A 7,693-nucleotide genomic window follows, 5' to 3' on the forward strand; every position below is an offset into this window, starting at 1 on the left:
ATATAAAAACATGTATGTCAAATAAGATAGATAATACAGAATAATAATCATGAATCTATGCAAGTCATAAGGAATAAGTGACATTAAGTGAATTATGTTTAGATAATATGAGTATGGAATGCATCCAATGTGGAAAACACAGGCCTTGGGTATGTATGAGATAGTATGGGATCACAAAAGATAGTGTGTGAAGTGTATATGCAAATCTGTGAAGTTCGATCGATCATAAACTAAGTGAGATCGATGCAAGTTCGATCAATCTGGAATTGAGTTGGATTGAGTGAGATCGATCTCAGTCAGATCGATCTAAGAAAAACAGAGATCGATCGAACTCTGCAACTAATGCGAACCGTCACAGATCTGTGACGTGGATGGCACGGGGGCACCTAAACAAGTTTGTGGGTCCCACAACACTTTAACAATACAAGAATGAACAATTATCTTGGCCTATAATCTTCAAAATCAAAATCAAAATCAAAATCAAAATCTATACAAAAATCTATACACATATATATACGCATGCTCAAAGCTTCAAATAAGGCAAGAAATAATCATGGCATCTCAGATCTAAGCATGGAAACAGCAAAATCATATACATCGAAGCTCAAAAATGAAAATGGAAATGGAAACTTACCAAAACCAAGAAGAACAAAGAACCGGGAGAGAGAGACACGAGATCTGAGATGAGGGAGAGGGAATCGAAGATCGGGAAGCTTACCGGAGTCTCGTCGGAGGTTGGGAAGATTGGTTGCAGCGGCGAGAGAAAGGTTAGGGTTGAGATCGATGTTCAAATCGATCAAAATGACCCTAGGGTTTTATTTTAAAAACTGGTCCCGACAAGTTCGATTGATCTGGAATAATCTCAGATCGATCGAACATAAATCAATCTTAAAGAAAGAACAGATTGATCTATGCTTCGAAATGATAAAATATTTTTGAAAATTGTGGATTTTTAATAATAAAAGTAAAAATTAAATAAAATCTTTTTGGAATTTTTGAAAATATTTGAAAAATAAAAATAAAAATAAAGTATTTTTAGATTTTTGAAAATTTTCCTAAAATTAAAAATATTTTTAGAATTTTTGAGAATTAGAATTCAAAATTCAAAATATTTTTGGACTTTTTTTTTTAATTTTAAAAAATTAAGATTAAAATTCAAAAGAGTAGTCAAATCATGGTCAACAAAGGGATACAGATCAATCAATCCCAGATCAATCTGAAAGATATTTCGATCGATCGAACAGGTGAAAAACCTACAGACAATTCGAACAATGCACAAAGAGGCCTTTTTCATGGATCTCAAAATTTTTTCTAAGTGTGGAGTGAAGATTGATCCAAGAAAAAGTTGGATCGATCTAGGAACTTTCAGATTGATCCAAGAAAATATTCGATCGATACACAGAGAGCTGATTTATGCAGGAAATTCTCGATCGATGGAACAGAGAGATGATTAGATGCAGAGATGGATATTTGATCGATCGAACCTCTTTTTGAGATCAATTAAACAGGACAAAATGCCTATTTTCAGAATGAAAGTGCATGCATACTCAATTATAACTCCTATCAATTTGTATGAATCCCAAAACATATCTAGACGTCGCAAAAAATGAAATTTAAAATAGAAATGAGGGAGGAATAGGGTTGTGAAACCCTACGAAATACACAAGTCTTTAACGTCTCTAGTAAGACATTGGGCTCTTTTAGCTCGGATCAAATATCTTGTTATGCATCCTCTCCTTAACGGGGTGAAAAGCACTTTGAATCCCACCCAACGAATGGTTCCCTAAAGAACTCATTGGATTTGATTCAAGCGACGTTGATGGTCCTTGGTTAAAACAACTCCTGGGCTTCCATGCCCTTGGAACATTTAGCTTTGAAGCAACTTTCTTTGAATTCTCTTTGGTAGACAAACCATGAAAGTGCTCAACATCAAGTAAAGACTCTATTCTTTCACATTTATTATCATGACATTTTTCCACAACACAAATATCTTCATACTTATCCATTGAATTCGGGGTTGGATTGAAAATATTCAACTTCACTTTCATGTGGCCAAATAAGATTTTTATTATCCCCGTCCTACAATTAATGTTGGCATTTGCAGTTGCCAAGAAAGGACGGCCAAGGATAACAGGAATTTGACTCTTGGGGTTTGAAACCGGTTCCATGTCAATGACAACGAAATCGATGGGGAAGAAGAACTTATCAATCTTAATCAAAACATCCTCTATGATACCCTGGGGCTTTTTAATGGATCGGTCGGCAAGTTGCAAAACTACCGACATTGGTTTCAAGTCTCCTAAGCCCAATTTAACATATACCGAATATGGAAGAAGACTGACACTTGCTCCTAAGTCTAAGAGAGCCCTATTAATGACATGGTCACTAATGACACAAGATGTAGTAGGTGAACCGGGGTCTTTAAACTTTGGAAGAGTGTTATGTTGCAAAATAGAGCTCACTTGCTCGGTCAATACCACTTTTCTTGGTGCTTGGCTCTTGTTCTTCCTCTTTTGGGTGCAAAGATCTTTTAAAAACTTGGCATAAGCCGGAATTTGCTTGATTGCATCTAAGAGCGGAAGATTGACTTTCACTTTCTTAAACACTTCAATAATTTCATTGGTCTTTGTCTTTTGTTTGTCAAGAGAAATGGATCCTTTCAGGCATCCGGAAATGGAGCTCTTGGCTCAAAAACTTTTTCAAAATCTTTCTTTGAAACATCATCAACACAAGAATTTTTCAAATCATTTTTCAAATCATGCTTTGATTCATCTTTCAAATCATTTTTTAACACTTTCTCAACATGATGGTCATATAAATGCAATGAATGAGGAATAAAATGTGAAACGGGACGGGTGTCAACTTTGCGTTGTACTGGTTCACTCTCATTGGACATACCTACTTGGTTGTCAATGATTCTCCCATTTCTCAAGGTTGTAGCCGCATTGACATGCTCTATTATAGGACCTTCCGATGAGGAATGAGTCTCTACAACACATTGTTGCTTTGGTGGGGTATTTAAAGGCATTTTCCCTTTCTCTCTAGCATTTAAAGTACTAGCTATTTGCCCTACTTGGGTTTTTAGCTTAGCAATGGATTGAGAATGAGAATGAAGCAATTGAGTGTTCGCCTCTAAAGTGCCTAGACTAGTCAAAACTTTCTCTTCAAAAGCGGGACTCCTAGAATTTCCTTGAGAACAAGATGGTTGATTAAGAAAATGAGAATTAGAAAATTGATTGCCATGTGATTGAAATGACGATCGAAAACCTTAGGAACTTTGGCTTTGCATCGGAGGTGGAACATACTTCCCTTGAAAACCACCTTGGGGAGGGTTTGAGCCTTCCCTTTGGCTTTTCCAAGAAAAGTTCGGATGGTTCCTCCAACTAGGATTGTAATGATTGCCATAAGGATTATTCCCTTGGTTAGCAAAAACAGCATTGACTTGCTCATGGTTGTCATTTTGCATATGTCTATGGGGACAATTAGAAGTAGAATGCAAGACATTAGAACAAGTCATACATGATTCATTAGATGTACGATGATGAACATGATTAGGGGAGGAAGACATTTGATTCGCCGAGTTTTGGTTAATCAAGAATTGATCAAAACTTTGAGATAAGGATTTCATCTCGGCGGCTATATCATTGGAGTTGTCAACTTGATACAAGCCAACATTCTTCCTTCCACCTAGATTTCTACCATTTTTAGAAGACAGAGATCTATGCATGGAATTTTCACTTATACTTTCATACAATTGCCATACATCATTTTCATGCTTGTCAAAATAAGAACCACCCATTGATGCATCAACCATACCCTTGTGATTATTTGGTAAGCTTTCAAAGAAATATTGGACTAATTGCCACTTAGATATGTCATGATGTAGGCATTTTCTTAGCAAGTCATTAAAACTTTCCCGTGCCTCATGAAATATTTCCCCATCCCCTTGAGAAAATTCATAAATGGAAGTTCTCATGGCATTGGTCTTCGAAACCGATAGTACTTTTTCAAGAACTCTTGTTGCATTTCTGCCCAAGAAGTTATCGAAAAAGGCCTAAGGTTGTTGAACCAATATTTTGCCTTGTCCTTTAGGGTAAAAGGAAAAAGTTTGAGTCTCAAAACTTCTTCTGGCATGTCCGTGTATTTCACGGTGGAACACACTTCAAGAAACTCATCCAAATGCTTGTAAGATTCTTCACTTGGAAGTCCATGATAGTTGGGAAGCATTTGAATGGTTTGTGGTTTAATTTCATAGTGATGTGCTCTAAATGGAGGTAATTGAATGCAAGTGGGTGCATTGTATTCATTAGGCACATAATGATCTCTTAAAGCAATGGGAGGATTAGCAACCGGTGGTGCTATATGAACAACTTGGTTAGCTTGCATAATAGGAGGTTGTGGAGCAACAATTGGCTGAGGCATTCCCAATGGAATTTGGCCTTGTTGTTGTGGTGGAATGAATGGTCTAGGCATGCCTAATGGTACTTGGATGTTATCATGATGCACATTGGGGTGGAGGACACCTCGTTGGTCTATGTAACCAAGGTCCTCCACATGATCATTGTTTTGCTCCTCTATTGATAAAATGGAGTGACAAGAACTACCTCTTCCCCTAGGATTACGAACAACTGATTCAAGATGAAAATCAAAAGGGATAAGAGTAGGATTCAATGACCTACGACATAGCATGCACTAGCAAATCAAATAACAATAAATAAAGCAAGTAATAATCACTTCGCCCCCACAACAAATCAATCAACAAATCTCCACATACATTGATCCAATACTCCTATGCTTGAAAAAATATGCAAAGAAAATTAAAATTGCCTCCACGCAGGCCCACGATTTATCTAAGAAAGTAAAAACGAACCTCTACGCGGGCCGACGATTTAACTAGAGCTTGAGTTTGGAAAATCTCACAAAGGATCCTTAAGCAACTTCAATTCATTTCAATTTTTAAGCCTTGCTTTGCTTTGCATTTTTTTAAATTTTTAGCCCTCTTTGCTTCCTTACTTGATTCCTTGCTTAATGCTCCTAGTCAATCAAGAATAAACACAATAAATAACTAAAAAGAAAATAAAGTAAAGACATGATCAAAAGAGTACTAATTCCTATATGTTTCCAACACACGATGTTGCCAATTCAAGAATCCCCGACAACGGCGCCAAAAACTTGGTGTGTCGCGTGACCAACATTTAAAAGAGGTGCAAAGAGTGTGAGTGTGCAATGTGGCCAAGTTTTGAATTTATAAGAGCCACTACTACCTCTAACTACAAAATATAGCGAGTAGGGATCGTCCTAAGGGATTTGATTGCAACTAATATGCAATGGAAACAAGGATAGGGTTAGTAGGTTGAGTGATCAAGAGAGGTTTGTTTGGATTAATTAAACTATCATGCAATTAAAATTAAGGGTAAAGTACATTGACACCCCCTGAGGTTTGCCAAAAGGACACTCACATGAAAGTTGGCCTATTTTGGGACAATGACACCCCTTCAAGTTTGATATAGCTACCAAAGACACCCCAATGTTAATGGATTGATATTTTTGCCCTTTGACTTTTATATTGACCAATTTAAATATTGAAATGACAATTATAACCTCATACCCTTAACAATTTGTTTCCTTCTCCTCTCTACTATCTCTTCCTCTCAACGCCAACACACACACACACACACACACACACACACACTGTTACATAGATGCACATATACAGATACATATATATATACACATATATACACACAACCACACACATAGATATATATACAAATACATATTTAAATATGCACACACAAGGCGGCAAGATTGTGAGTTTCCTCAACTCTTTCTTCACAGCTGGAAACTTAAATAAGGCCATCATCTCCGGCGGATCAAAGACAAGCAGATTGGCAACGGATCGAAGACGCCGTCGATAAAGAAGATAAGTAGTTCGGCGGTGAAGTGTTGTGAGGTCCTCCCGGTCCAGGGGCAAGCGCCAGAGTTAGGGACGGTCGGGAAGCCATCGCGTCGAATATAGGCAAAACTAGAGTTGCGCCAGTAGGGACAGGCGCCGCCGATTTCTTCAACAGGTAGGTCCTGACAGATCTGGTGGATGCGAGTTCGTCGTTATTATCCTCGGCTCCAAAGATGACTTTGCTTCTGTTATCCAGATATAGACCCTAGAGGGGGTGAATAGAGTCTAAGCAAACTAAGGTCAATTTTGAGTTTTAATTAACTAACTAGAACAATGTTTAACTTCCATGATGAATATTGAAGAAAGTAATCTGAATTTCAAACTTCAAGGGACAATATTTATCAAACAAAATAAGAAGCAATAAATGTAAGAGATAGAGATAGAGATTGTAAACATATACTCAGCGATTTTAGCGAAGTTCGGAAACTCCTACTCCTCGGCTTAAAACCCCTCTTGAGACTTCCCAATTCACTGTGGCTTCTCCTTACGGGTGGAGAGCAAACCTTTTACAAGAAACTCTTCCATACTTCTAAGTGCTAAGAGAAACACCTTCTCTTAGTCTTTCTTGGGCCACACCAGCTATGATACCCCTCGGATCCGAGACACGGGTTGATCAGGCCCAGGCCCAAACTCGAGGGAAATATCAAACAATTAAAGTACTTTAAATGAAACACAGAACAAAATTTAAGAATTTGAATAAGGAAACGAAATAAATATAAAATCCTCCAGATAAATAATAAAGTAATCCTCCAAAAGCCTTCAAGGTTACAACTTGGAAATCCAACTAGTGGACCCCTAAACCAAACTCCAACTGAAACTGAGTAACTGAAAGTAAAGATATTCCAAAACTAATTATGAAGTGAAATCTTACAACGACAGTAGAATGAATGAGAGTCTCTGCTTATCACGATCAAGCTTGAGACTGGAACCGTCCGATACCTGAAAAGAATAATAAAGGAATGGGTCAGGCCCACGAGTAAGTTCTAATCTAACTGCAATCCATACAGTGACCCGATACGCAGATACACCGTAGACACCTCACAATATCTATCTAATCCATACATATAAATATATCCACACTAAGAGACATTCACTGATCTATAATAGGGGTCTCAACCTGAATAGAAGGCAACATGTGAAAACGCACCCAAAGGTGGGCATGAGTACCTAGACCTAACAGGGTACACCTTAACTTATTATAACTAGCTACGCATCCACTGCATATACGCACCGTAACCAACGAGTCTGAGACTCAAGCTCATCTTGTGGTACCATAAACATATATATAAAGTCCGTCCAAATCCAGGGTATGTAGTTCAACTATTTATTAAACTGACATACAATAAACCAACTAGTTAGTCACTCAACTTATTCAGTTGATATGACTTAACTACCATCCATTAATCCAGGAAGCCACTCAACTTAGTTGTAGTTGATATGACTTAAACGAAGTTAGGATTCAATATTTATAAATCCATTCCTTTAATTTGTTAGGTTAGGTTTAGGCGTTGTGAGCTAAACCGTCCCTAGTATGACACCGTCCCATACCGGTGCATATAATCCTCCATATCCTTGTAAATTACATGATTTCAATTATGAAATCCCGGCGTCGTCTCTAAGTTTTCCGGCAATTTTGAACTCCGTCAAGCTTCCTACTACTCCGTCTCTAATCCTTAATCAACCTCCTTGGTCCTCTTTATTCAATTCCTCTTAAGCCTCGCTTTGTTTCCTCATAAC

At 37.6% G+C, this 7,693-nt stretch overlaps 1 non-coding gene across 1 annotated transcript; it reads left to right on the forward strand.

Annotated features, from left to right (window-relative positions):
- The first annotated feature begins 3,872 nt into the window (after positions 1 to 3,872).
- Positions 3,873 to 3,979, forward strand: LOC132302082 (small nucleolar RNA R71). Its single transcript, XR_009480725.1, has one exon. It is a non-coding gene; the product is annotated as a small nucleolar RNA R71 (small nucleolar RNA).
- Positions 3,980 to 7,693: the final 3,714 nt, after the last annotated feature.

This window comes from Cornus florida, unplaced genomic scaffold (assembly GCF_030987335.1).
Source record: "Cornus florida cultivar Cherokee Brave unplaced genomic scaffold, ASM3098733v1 CherokeeBrave_3.0.0_Hap2_Chr03, whole genome shotgun sequence".
Taxonomy (NCBI): Eukaryota; Viridiplantae; Streptophyta; class Magnoliopsida; order Cornales; family Cornaceae; genus Cornus; species Cornus florida.